Source organism: Triticum urartu, chromosome 6 (assembly GCF_003073215.2).
Source record: "Triticum urartu cultivar G1812 chromosome 6, Tu2.1, whole genome shotgun sequence".
NCBI classification, from domain to species: Eukaryota; Viridiplantae; Streptophyta; class Magnoliopsida; order Poales; family Poaceae; genus Triticum; species Triticum urartu.
Genome location: NC_053027.1, coordinates 21,179,684 through 21,194,433, shown reverse-complemented (window position 1 = coordinate 21,194,433; position 14,750 = coordinate 21,179,684).

Below are 14,750 nucleotides of genomic sequence, written 5' to 3'. Positions count from 1 at the left end.
CCTAGGGCAGGGCGTGGTCGTGTTGCGGGCAGCGCGAGCGACCGTGCGTCTCCCCCGTCAGGCTGTCCTCGGCAGGAACTTGGGACCTCCTCCTGACAGAGCCAAGGCCCTCCGAGGTCCAAGTCGCTGTGCGGCGTGCACAGTAATCTCCCCGGCCTACTCTCTCTTCACTTCAATGCTCCTGTGCTCCCACCCTCCCCGACCCCTCCCAGCAAGCAGCAGAGTCTCTCGGGTTCGAGCTCCACCGGGCCGCCGCCGGCGGAGTCCATGTTCGTTGGGCGGTAATGCAACGGGGCAACGCACGTCCATGTTTATTCCTATCCAAATATTACACGGTCGCATAATTCTTCCCTAACTTGCAGATGCTATCCAGGCCACATTATCCTTCCCTGACATGCAGATGCTATCTAAGCATTTGTGTTCTAACAGAAATAAATAACTTTTTTCATTAAATCAATAAGAGCAGCACAAAGTCTAGGTCCCTGTCTCGGTGGCAGACGGAAGGAGGAGAAGGATTGATATGTATGAGAATATTAATATTGAACTCTTAAAGTTAATGTGGCCCCGTTGCAACGCACGGGCGTTCTTCTAGTAAGCCTCTAGTTGACTAGCTCGTTGATCAATAGATGGTTACAGTTTCCTGACCATGGACATTGGATGTCGTTGATAACGGGATCACATCATTAGGAGAATTATGTGATGGACAAGACCCAATCCTAAGCCTAGCACAAAGATCGTGCAGTTCGTATGCTAAAGCTTTTCTAACGTCAAGTATCATTTCCTTAGACCATGAGATTGTGCAACTCTCGGATACCGTAGGAATGCTTTGGGTGTACCAAACGTCACAACGTAACTGGGTGGCTGTAAAGGTTCGCTACAGGTATCTCCGAAATTGTCTGTTGGGTTGGCACGAATCAAGACTGGGATTTGTCACTCCATGTAAACGGAGAGGTATCTCTGGGCCCACTCGGTAGGACATCATCATAATGTGCACAATGTGATCAAGGAGTTGATCACGAGATGATGTGTTACGGAACGAGTAAAGAGACTTGCCGGTAACGAGATTGAACAAGGTATCGGGGTACCGACGATCGAATCTCGGGCAAGTATCGTACCGATGGACAAAGGGAATTGTATACGGGATTGATTGAATCCTTGATATCGTGGTTCATCCGATGAGATCATCGTGGAGCATGTGGGAGCCAACATGGGTATCCAGATCCCGCTGTTGGTTATTGACCGGAGAGTTGTCTTGGCCATGTCTGCATGACTCCCGAGCCCGTAGGGTCTACACACTTAAGGTTCGATGACGCTAGGGTTATAGGGAAAGTATGTACGCGGTTACCGAATGTTGTTCGGAGTCCAGGATGAGATCGCGGACGTCACGAGGAGTTCCGGAATGGTCCGGAGGTAAAGATTGATATATAGGAAGTATGATTTTGGCCATCGAAAGTGTTCCCGGCATCACTGGTAGTGTACCGGGACCACCGGAGGGGTCCGGGGGTCCACCAGGTGGGGCCACCAGCCCCGGAGGCCTACATGGGTCAATAGTGGGAAGGGACCAGCCCCTAGGTGGGCTGGGGCGCCTCCCACCAAGGCCCAAGGCGCCTCCAAGAGGGGAAGAGGGCAAACCCTAGGGCAGATGGGCCCTAAGGCCCACCCTAGGTGCGCCTCCCCCTCTCCCCCTTGTGGCCGCCACCCTAGATGGGATCTAGGGCTGCCGCACCCCTTGGGGTGGGAACCCTAGGTGGGGGCGCAGCCCTCCCTCTCCCCCTATATATAGTGTAGGCAAAGGGGCAGCCCAACATATGATTCAATCTCCCTGTTGGCGCAGCCCTACCCCTCTCCCTCCTCGTCTCTCGTAGTGCTTGGCGAAGCCCTGCTGGAGTCCCGCGCTCCTCCACCACCACCATGCCGTCGTGTTGCTGCTGGACGGAGTCTTCCCCAACCTCTCCTTCTCCCCTTGCTGGATCAAGGCGTGGGAGACGTCACCGGGCTGCACGTGTGTTGAACGCAGAGGTGCCGTCCGTTCGGCACTAGGATCATCGGTGATTTGGATCACGACGAGTACGACTCCATCAACCCGTTCACTTGAACGCTTCCGCTTAGCAATCTACAAGGGTATGTAGATGCACTCTCCTTCCCCTCTTTGCTTGATTACTCCATAGATTGATCTTGGTGATGCGTAGAAAATTTTGAATTTCTGCTACATTCCCCAACAGTGGTATCAGAGCCAGGTTTATGCGTAGTTTCTATGCATGAGTAGAACACAAAGTAGTTGTGGGCGTTGATATTGCCAATTTGCTTGCCGTTACTAGTCTTATCTTGATTCGGCGGCATCGTGGGATGAAGCGGCCTGGACCGACCCTACACGTACGCTTACGTGAGACTGGTTCCACCGACTGACATGCACTAGTTGCATAAGGTGGCTAGCGGGTGTCTGTCTCTCCCACTTTAGTCGAATCGGATTCGATGAAAAGGGTCCTTATGAAGGGTAAATAGAAATTGGCATATCACGTTGTGGTTTTGGCATAGGTAAGAAACGTTCTTGCTAGAAACCTTTAGCAGCCACGTAAAAACTTGGAACAACAATTAAAGGACGTCTAACTTGTTTTTGCAGCATATGCCTTGTGATGTGATATGGCCAAAAGGATGTGATGAATGATATATGTGATGTATGAGGTTTATCATGTTCTTGTAATAGGAATCACTACTTGCATGTCGATGAGTATGACAACCGGCAGGAGCCATAGGAGTTGTCTTAATTTATTTATGACCTGCGTGTCAACATAAATGTCATGTAATTACTTTACTTTATTGCTAAAGCGTTAGCCATAGTAGTAGAAGTAATAGATGACGAGACAACTTCAAGAAGACACGATGATGGAGATCATGGTGTCATGCCGGTCACAACAATGATCATGGAGCCGCGAAGATGGAGATCAAAAGGAGCAAAATGATATTGGCCATATCATGTCACTATTTGATTGCATGTGATGTTTATCATGTTTTACATCTTATTTTCTTAAAACGACGGTAGCTTAAATAAGATGATCCCTCGCTAAAATTTCAAGAAAAGTGTTCCCCCTAACTGTGCACCGTTGCGAAGGTTCGTTATTTCAAAGCACCACGTGATGATCGGGTGTGATAGATTCTAATGTTCGAATACAACGGGTGTTGACGAGCCTAGCATGTACAGACATGGCCTCGGGACACATGCGAAACACTTAGGTTGACTTGACGAGCCTAGCATGTACAGACATGGCCTCGGAACACGGAAGACCGAAAGGTCGAACATGAGTCGTATAGAAGATACGATCAACATGAGATGTTCACCGTTGTTGACTAGTCCGTCTCACGTGATGATCGAACACGGCCTAGTCGATTCGGATCATGTTTCACTTAAATGACTAGAGGGATGTCTATCTGAGTGGGAGTTCATTAAATAATTTGATTAGATGAACTCAATTATCATGAACATAGTCTAAATTGTCTTTGCAAATATGTTGTAGATAAATAGCTCACGTTGTAGCTCCCTGTTTCAATATGTTCCTAGAGAAAGATTAAGTTGAAAGATATTGTAAGCAATGATGCGGACTAGGTCCGTAGTCCGAGGAGTGTCCTCACTGCTACACAGAAGGCTTACGTCTTTGATGCACCGCTCGATGTGCAAACCCCTACAACGTCGTCTGTGGATGTTGTGAACACCTGACAGACACATCCTGATGACTACTTGATAGTTTAGTGCACCATACTTTACGGCTTAGAATCGGGATTCCAATGACGTTTTGAACGCCATAGAACATATGAGATGTTCCAAGAGCTGAAATTGGGATTTCAGGCTCATGCCCGTGTTGAGAGGTATCAGACCTCTGACAAGTTCTTTTGCCAACAAGATGGAGGAGAATAGCTCAGCTAGTGAGCATGCGCTCAGAATGTCTGGGTGCTAGAATCACTTAAATCAAGTGGAAGTTAAACTTCCAGATAAGGTAGTGATTGATAGAGTTCTCTAGCCACTATCGCTAAGCCACTAGATCTTCGTGATGAACTATGACATGCAAGGGATGGAGTTGATCCCGGAGCTGTTCGCGGTGCTTAAGACCGTAAAAGGTAGAAATCAAGAAGGAGAATCAAGTGTTGATGGTTTAACAAGTCCACTGGTTTCAAGAAGGGCAAGGGCTAGAAGGGAAACTTCATGGATGGCAAACCAGTTGCCGCTCCAGTGAAGGAACCCAAGGTTGAACCCAAACTCGAGACTAAGTGCTTCTATTGTAAGGGGAACGGTCACTAGTAGCGGAATTATCCCAAATGCATGGTAGATAAGAAGGCTGGCAACTTCAACAAAGTATATACGTGTTATTAATGTGTACCTCGCTAGTACTCCTGGTAGCACCCGGGTATTGGATACCGGTTCAGTTGCTATTACTGGTGACTTGAAGCAAAAGCTATGGACTAAACGGAGACTGGCTAAGGGCGAGGTGATGATGTGTGTTGGAAGTGTTTCCAAAGTTGATGAGATCACCATCGCACGCTCCATCTGCCTTCGGGATTAGTATTGAACCTAGATAAATGTTATCAGGTGTCTACGTTGAGCATGAATATGATTAGATCATGTTCATTGCAATACGGTCATTCATTTAAGTTAGAAAATAATCGTTATTCTGTTTACATGAATGATACCTTTCATGGTCATGCACCCTATGTGAATGGTTCATTGAATCTCGGTCGTGGTAATACACATGTTCATGCCAAAAGATGTAGAGTTAATAATGATAGTACCACTTTCTCGTGGCACTGCCGCTTAGGTCATATTGGCGTAAGATGCATGAAGAAACTCCATGTCGATGGATGTTTGGAGTCACTTGATTTTGAATCGCTTGACACAAAGCCCTCTCCCCCTCGGCCAGAGAAAACAAAGCACTGGGGTGCTCTGCTCGCGAGCGAGGGGTATATATAGGCACCTCATTGGTCCCGGTTGGTGGCATGAGCCGGGACTAAAGGGAAGCCTTTGGTCCCGGTTCAAGCCACGAACCGGGACCAATGGTGGTGGGCCAGGAGCGAGGCCTATTGGTCCCGGTTCGTCCCACCAACCGGGACCAAAAGGTCCATACGAACCGGGACCAATGGCCCACGTGGCCCGGCCGGCCCCCTGGGCTCACGAACCGGGACCAATTCCCACATTGGTCCCGGTTCAATACTGAACCGGGACTAATGGGCTGAGGCGGCCTGGACCATAGCCCCTTTTTCTACTAGTGCCCTTTTGTGTACCAACATCTCGCCTCATTAGTAGGAAAGCTCCAAGTCCATAACTTACTTGGCTAGCATTTCCTATGATTACAAGGACATCAGTCTTTCAAGCATGATACAGCTAACAGAAATTTGCATTCAGTTGGTTTGCCTATTGCTTAGCAGTAATAGTGGTTCCGTCCTATGAAAATGCTTGTTTGAGTTTTGATAAGACTGTCAGTGTGGTATTTGATTGGATCCCATCATCTGCTGAGACCACAATCTATTTCTCTTCACTAGTTTTTGGATCATAATCTTCACAAGACAACATAAGTGGAAGGGCAATGATTCTAATTTTTGAGTAAAATTTCATCAAAATTAGACACATTTATTTAGGAAGAGAACACTAAGGCACTACATTACCTTATTATGATCTGGAACTATTTCTTCTTTAAATTTACCAGCAACAACACATTCATGTAAAAGAATGCGACATGCAAGCTAATTGTAAGGCAGACCGATAGTTCACCCTTACTCCCATACACGCAAAATGAAGCAACGGATAAAAGTTTTCCACTCTCACACGTGGTCCGAGCAAAATCCGTGAGCAAGGACGGAGGATCAAAATAGATAGACTAGTCGGGTTCGACCTCACCATGTCTTCTTGCTTGGCATTGGTGGCGCGTGAGCCCAAGTGGGTGTCCAAGTAGATGAGAAGTGAAAAAAATACTTTCCCCCAGCAAATTTCCTATTAAAATGCAGTGAAATAACATCATGAGGATCCTACTCCTACTCTCAGCATCTATAGAAAATTATCGTTTCAGAATAAGGGTAGTGAAGAGATTAATCAACCAGGGACTGATTAACATTTCAACAAATCATTTACCCAACAAAATATAGCAGCCAAAATGCAGTAATTGGAGATGTACACATTTAGTTTAGTAGCGAGGCACAAATGTACATCACAACTACGTAGCTAAATTATGCTACTTAACCCTCCTAAGTCATGCAGCTGACATGCAAATGGGTGTACCTCTTAAGTTAAATTCATGTCCTTGTCTAGAAATTAAGCTTGGTGCTTTGGGTTGTCACGACATTTGCTTCAAATCATTGTTGACAAGGAGTTGGTGCTACATCTTTACATGGTCGTACGAGGTCAGACATCACGTGGCAAATCATCAACCTGCTTGTACAAATTGTCAGTACAAAATTAATCAATTGCAAAGGAAAAGAAGGTGCAGAATTATCTTTGTAAATGAACAATAAAACAAATATGAGAGATTAGAGAAGGAAGAAAAGGAAATGAGCGAGTACCTTGAGCGGTGGTGGTGGCGGTGGGAGGCAGGATGGGAAGAGACCATGGAAGGTGAGAAGGATACCAACGCCAACGCCGTCGACGGACGGCGAGCAGCAGCGGCGGATGCTTCATCTTGAAGAGGCTCTCATCTTGGCGCCACGGTCTGCTTGTGTTGTCGCCGATGCCATCCCAGCTGCCCCCGCCAACACGTCTCCTCACCGATGTTAGCGTCGCCACAGAAGAGGCTGCCGCCACGACCACCCCGAGCCTCCTATGCTGGACGCCGATCTGGTTGAGGGTGGTGCTTCTCCCGTAGTGGTGCTCTGCATTGACTAGAGTGCCCACGCGATGTGGACGGACCGTGGTGCCTCCCGCCTTTTGATGACCTGCATCTCCAGCGGCCCAACCCCACCTCGTCCCCGTCCCCCACGGGCTTCACATCGATGCAGACTGTGTCGTGGGGCGGGGGCAGCGTGACCATGGGCTGGTAGTGGGGGTGCACCGTGTAGAGAGCATGGTGGAAGAGAAAGGCGAGGACGAGGCGGCGGAGAAGAGGCAGGAATGAGGGAGACGAGGAGGTCGTGTGTGAGCAAGGAGAAGGGATCGCGTCGTGCACCGGGGAAGGGTGTATACAATAAAGATAAGCATAACTAGGCAAGATATGAAACAAGTAAAGAAGAAGTTTGTGTGCAAGAACCTAACTTGATAGAAGATGATTCCCCGCCAACAGCGCCAGAAATTCCTTGGCTACTCCGATAGGATTTGTTGGGTTTTGCCCTAAAGAGGAAGGGTGATATAGTACAGAAGCAAAGTATTTCCCCTAGTTGAGTACCAGGATTTAATCGAACAAGTAGGAATCACCAAGCTAAGGAGGTCAACAGTGCCTCCACACACAAACAAAGACAATTCTTGCACCCAGCTTGGCAAGGTGTTTTGAAGCCCCTTATCTTGCTAGTTACAAGATTGTTGAAAGAAAATAGATAGATAGAGGTATGGCTAAAGTAAAGGCAAACAGTAAAGAGCAATTTTTTAGGAGTTTATATTGATGAAAGAATAGACCCGGGGGCTATAGGTTGACTAGAGGTATCTCTCTCGGAAAGAAGCAAACGGCATGGTAAAAACTTACAGTTGGGCAATTAACAAGAATAGCAATGGGTATGACTATGATCATTAATGGCATAATCTCGTATATGCATTACGTCCTTGACAAGTAGGTCGTTAATCCAACAACATCTACTATTGTCTACTATCAATCCACTCCAAGACCGCTATCTAGCATGCATCTCAAAGTATTAAGTTCGTAAGAAACAGAGTAATGCTTTAAGCAAGATGACTTATTGTAGACAGGAAGAAACCTAGCCAGAAGATAAAACCCTGTCATTTTCTCCTTAATGACAACAATAGAAATACGCGTCTTGTCCCTGTTTTGTCACTGGGATGTAGAAATCGCCACCAGATTAAACCCACTATTGTGCACCATTCCCTCTGAAAATCTACCAATAAACCTTGGCCAAAGAGACAAATAGATCGGAAAGCATACATAGCTACTTAATTATACATCAAATAAATCTCAAGAGATTCAAGTAGATTCAATGAACAATCTGATCATAAACTCACAATTCATCATGTCCAAAAAGCACACCGCAAAATTACAACGAGTTGATCCCAATCACGTAAGGAAGGAAGGGAACATGATATTGAAGATCCATATATATATATATATATATATATATATAGAGAGAGAGAGAGAGAGAGACGTGGCACGGCCACGCCATGTGTCCATGTGGGAGCCCCGTGGCCCCTCCCGCTGCTTCCTAAAGCTTCTAGTATTTCTTGTCCCCCAGAAAAATCGTGTTATGTTGGCAACGTATTTTGAACTCCGTAGATATTGATTTCTTATGAAATAAAAAACAAGCAAAAAACTGAAACCGACACTGGACACTAAATAAATAGGTTAGTCTATATAAATAATAAATTTCTTTAAAAAGTATATAAAAATGATAACATAATAGCATTTAACAATAAGAAATATAGATACCTTTGAAACGTATCACAACCGCAAAGCATGACTCACCAAACAAAGAAACTTGAAACCGAGTTCAAACGCGTAGCTAGTGTTGGAAAGCCACAAGACGCACATGTATCACAGTCTAGTAGCTCGTATGTGGAGACAGAAGAAGTCAACAGTGATGACATGCCACTCTCCAAGATACGTACGTACAACACAATTGTCATGACTTGCAAATCTATACATCACTATTGTAAACAATTGCCATGTTACACAATTACATTGTTACACTTGCACCAATCTAAAAGTTAACTTCTCATTTTGTGTAATTATAGCAATAACATACCTATCTTCAGGTGCCCATATTCATAATTCCGGAGTCATACACGTCAGTGATATACCTCCCAAACTAATTGCTCCTGCTGGAACTAGTGTATCAGAACTTCAGCAGGCTTTTCCTGGTGGACAAAGTTTTATGGATGCACATAGCATTAACCTCAACGTGGCAAGTCATGCATACAAAGAGAATGTGATCAACTCAAAGCTTAGAAAGTCAAAACGAGGCAGGAGACCCAGTTTAGTAGACATTGTAGAATCATCGACAAATGTACGAATACGTGGCACTCATGTATATGAACAAGAATTTGTTGATCCTCATGTGCCAAACGGTGAGGTTGATAGAAATTTAAAGTGGGTATGCAATGTTGCCATGATGGAAAATAATGGATACGAGAAAACACATTCTTGACCAGCCACAATAGTGAGTTCCTTGCAAAGAAATAATATTAAGATACATCTATTTCACTCTCAATTTGTCTGTATGCACATGTTTTCACATGGAAATCTAACACTATATTGGACAAGCTTAAGAAGTCGTATGACCAGTGTGACTACATGAGGATTTTGAAGAAATTCAAGAAGATATTCTTCAATGAACCTTGAGCAGGCAAGTAACAAGTATAAGTATAAGGAACTAGACTCCTGCAGGTATTCATCGGGAAAAAATGTTTGGCCATGACTGTACTTGTGTGCTTCAAGTACGTCTACTTTAATAATTAACCTATCGATTTGTTCCGAGCTCATGCTGTTAGAGAAATGGCTCCTTCCTCTGCTTCAAGCAAGTTATTAGTAATTCCGTTCCGAGCGAAAAGTCTTTCTTATCCGTCATTTGTTTAGCGGTCCTCTTCTTAACGTCATGATACTATTGTTGGGTGCAGTTGGGTCACTCACATGTTTCCCGGAAGCATGTTAGCCCACGTGTCAGTGACTCCCGCAGTACGTCAGGGGAGTTGAGTTTGTTATTTGATGGAACACTCAGTTGAGTTGTTTCATGCACCAATAAATAAATTTAGAGAACAAGAATTATCATGTACCAAAAAACAGTTTATACAGAGTTATCAGCTTTGTTATCATTAGCCCTAATAATGATGTCTTAACCATGTTAATAGGTACACATGTATCCGATAATAATGTAAGCCATGCGGTGCACGTGAGGATGTTTCTCCTGTTGGAATGCACGGGCACATTTGCTAGTTTAGACTAAACTTTTTTAGTTATTCATAGTTATTATTTATTCTTTCAAAATATGATTTAAACCATAACAGTTTTTTTACAATTAGCAACTATGTAATGATGATATCAGTTTTATTATAGAATTTTAACATAGGCCGTGAAAAATATGATTTCACTAAATTTTAGAAAACATATATTATAAGTGGTTTGATGTAATCTTTTATTTTCGAGACACTGCCTTTTTTTGGTTAACCAAGTTATTCTATACCAAAAAAGAACTAAATCGCAAGTCTCCACAGGCTTATTGTGTGCCACTTAGCTGAATTACACATATATATTGTTGTTTGTCGCTACTTTTCATTTCCTTAAATATCATAACCGAGACCTATAAAGTTAACAGAGGTTTCTAGATTGCAAGCTTGCCTATTTTCTGTTCAAGTAGAAAAAAGATAGTTATCCTCACACCGAATAGGGAAGTATAGAATAAATAAATATATGTGAGTCATTTTCCAGAACTTCTACACTGATGGTTTACTGGTTCTTCCATTGCCAAATGTGTCTCTTGTGTTGTGTTGTGTTATGTTCAAAAATTAACTGACACCCATGCATACTTTGCACTTGGTCTTGAATTAACACCATGTAACCTAACTTGCACAAAATGTGTCTACTTTTTTCTCTTGGTTTGATATGCAGTCTCTATATAATGCTTGCTTTATACTTGATAGAACTTTGCTAATTTTGTAATAGGTATGTAATATGCATGGCCATCTATGCATTATGTTTTCTCTTGGTTTGATACACATCTACATCACAATACTCAAAAAATTCTCAACCCGATAGTTTATAGTGACATGTAGCTCATGAATTAGTTGTGCCAATCCATCCAACCACAAAGAACATACAAAAACAAAGTAAATATGTAGCAATAGTGCATGCATGCCCCATCATGTAAAAAAGATCATCGTATATGTGAACTAAGGGCATCTCCAAAGCGGACCACAAACCACACGCATCTGTCCAGACCGCGGAAGCCATCTAACGCCGACCTATTTCGGTATGCGGAGAGGTCCGGAAGAGATTTCTCTCGCAAACCGGAGACAAACGTATGAGGGGGGCTTTGTGGGAGTCTGGACCGATCCCACACCCGCTTCAGGACCACCCTGGCCCACTCAAACCCCTCCTCCCGCGCCCTGCGCGCGTTCTCGCCCTGTGCCAGCTGCCCGCATTCATGACGTTGTAGAGCGGCCGCTCCCCATTGAAGAGCAGACGCGACCTCTCACTGGCGCCGGCATTGAAGCGGCTCGCCGCTAAGGGCGCCGCCTGTGACACGTCTCCAATGTCCGCGTCTGTTCAATGCCGGAGACGCGTGACTAGACGTGATGGGACCAATATCTACCACGCCCGTTCAACACCCCGTCCGTTCGTATGCCGCCATTAAGCAGGCTCGTCGGCCGAGAAACCCACTCCGGCATCCCGTATTGACGCCTACCTCACCGGAATCCGCTATTTAAGGGTGGCCACACCCGGCTATCTCCACAGCACAACACATCCGCTCCACATCCTCCTCCTTTCCTCCACATCTGCCATGACCGCAAGCAGAAAAGCACTGTGCGGCAGTCTGTCGCCGGAGATGAAGCATGCGGTGGTCGTCCTTGCCGCCGCCTGGCAGAGCCGCCATGCCAGGTGAATCAAGGCTGGCTTGCCGGCCAGCTCACCCAGGTCTCCGACGACGAGGATGACACCACGATGGAGACGGACTCTGACGAACCTGCCCCGGCTTCCGCGCCTCCTGTGCATGCCGGCTTCACCATGGAGCAGGCGCAGACGCACTTCAACGCCGCCATCACATAGGTGCAGTCTGCGCCGGCGCCTCTGTCGGCGTTCCAGCAGGCGCAGCAGGAACAACGGTACATTCTATTCCTCCTGGAGCAGCACTGGTTGGCGGAGGGCCAGATCTACGGCGAGCGTGCGAGCAAGGAGGCCATGGCGTGCCATCTGCACTCAAGACACCACTCACCAAGAAGCGTCCACTGCGGAGGTGCGGCTATAGGTGATCGTGCAGGAGAACAACGCCAGTTGCACCTCCTACGTGCCGTCGACGAACCATCAGCCGATTCGATGGGACGAAGACAGCGCCAACGCCACCATTTCCATCGTGGAATTCACGTCCACCGGCGACAGGCATGTCGCAGACTCCACCGAGGATGAGTAGGCCACGGTAGGTGGTGGTGCCTTGTGTCGCATGTGGGCCGGTCCGTCTCCCGTGTTCTACTCTTCCTCGCCGGAGACCGCATCTTCACTTCATCGGTCTTATCGCCGGTGCTCATGGAGACGGCGGATGGAGGACGAGACGGGCTTGGACGCCTGGCGCCGCCGCCATAGGATAGGCTTAGGGGCGGGTCTCTTTTTTGTTCTAGATGTTTGAAATGTAATGAAACCCGCTGTGCTTGTGTGAAGTCTGTCATGTTTGTATGAAATCTGGCCATGTTTGCATGAATTTCATCCGGTTTGTTGAAAAAAAGTTTGAAAGGTATACGGCTAGTGTTGGATGTCGTCCTCCCGCACCTGTGTCCGCGGCCTATCCGCAGATGGATGCGGGAGAAAATTTACGGGTTGCCGTTGAAGATGCCCTAAGCCTAGCTTAGATGGTTATGTTTCTTGTGGTGTAACTAGCCCATCCAGGCTCAAGCCTAGACTTCACACGGCTGCTCGCATATGTTCTAGATTTATTTGGGGCTTTCTGGCACTATTCTTTCAAGTGTTTTGTATGCCCGTCGACTAAGAGGTGCTTGTGCTGACTTTGCCAGTCTCATCATCCATCGGTTTAGTCTTTCAAAGATGCTCATAGGGGTAAAACTTTTGTATATGTTGTGAGAGTCTGCGTTTCGTGAAAAAATAAGGAAAATCGTCTAAAACTGGTATGGTCGTTCGTTTTACATATGTTGATATGTACACATCAGATAACAATTAATATTGAACAAGTCTCAATCCAAGCACCCATCATTTTGGCCGTACGTACAAAGAATTCGATTTGCATTTGTTCAATTCTATCTATCGTACTCGGTGCAGCTATGGTTGTCGATCCTGCCCAAAGGTTCAGACCGGATCATGGACAGTGGGTAATACGTACGTTTTTGTATTCATATGGGAACAAATACGTTAGTAAACGTGCATAATTAAGGCGAGGCGAGAAGAAGTAGAGGAGACGGTCTGCAGCTGGAAACGAGAGCTATCTGCGCGCCACTAGCTGAGAAACGGACAAGCCTGCTGCCTATTCATCAGTCTCTAATCTCTGACCGGCCGGCCGCTGCGTGCTACGAGCCAAAACCCTAGTCGACGGGATGATGGGGAACGGGAGCAACAATACAACACAGTTGGGAGTAGGACACATTTGTAGCATCGATCTGGACACATTTGTAGCGCAAGTGGCGTGCACTTGGCCAGCATCATACAAGGTCGGAGATTGTCTATCCAGACTAGTACATGCATGCACGCTTGTTTTGGATCGGCTACAACACAGAGGTTTGTGCACATTTTGCATCGTAATACATGCATATATACACGCATGTCGGCAACGGCTCCATATGTCCAACCTGGAATGCATACGGACGCTCGTCGGCAAACATCAATTCAAACTAGCACGTTTTTAAAGTAAACATGCATGCTTAGCACGTTTTCGGCCGGATGTTCCCACTATGTCAAACTACATGCATACGGACGTGTCCGCCTGCATCACTATGGCAAACACAACCTTGTAATCCGGGGGTGCTCGTATCCGATCCTTATGAACTAACCGAAAAGGTACAAGCTGTAAATCCAGCGTGGGGTACAGAAGGTTTTGATAGAAAACAATGCTCCCAGGAGTAGATCCACATCAAAATTCAGTTTTACCGTCGTATTTGTCTTGGCATATCTTCAAAACAATGCTTTTGAAATAGGCTTTTGACCCGCTTTATAGATAAAGCAAACATCCATACAATCATATCAACAATACCAAAGCAACAATAACAGATGGGCAACCGTGCAATTATGCCCAAAGAAAGCCACCTAGTGGCAGAAGGCTCAGCGGTCCTGCGAGGAGGTGAGGTGGCGAGCGGTAGCCAGGAGCATGTCCAGCATAAGCCCCAAGTGGTCGCATTCCCGTTGTCTAGATAACAGTTGGCAATGCTGCAAGAAAGTAAGGAATTTGAAGAACGGGTCAGATGCAGGTCCAGAGAAGACCCTCTCAATCACCATTTTATTATGCATCATCCATAGCGTCCAAGACATAGCAGCAAACATAAGCAAGAATAGGTGACGCTCCCACCCGGTCTAGTTGGCTTTGATTTCGAGGAACCACGCGAGTCCGGGGCTTCCCAATCAGGCCTCGCAGACGAAACTCTAGAGAGCTCAAACCACCATGCACGAGAACAAGATGTGGTACCCGGTCTCGGGGACCTCACAGAGGGGGGCATAGGCCCTCGCCTGACCCGTGCCTCTTAAGCACCTCCGTCCATAGGGAAGCCGACCCGTCAGTAATTGCCACATGAAAATCTTGATTTTCAGGGGAAACCGGGCCTTCCAAAGAGGATCGGTCCAAGAGATGGTGGGCGAACCACACAACGCCTGGTGATGCTGAGCCCACAAAGAAAACACCTGAAGGTGAAAGAGACCAAGCTACGGAATCCGGATAGTCTGGGAGCACCGGTGGGAAGACAACCCGAAAAC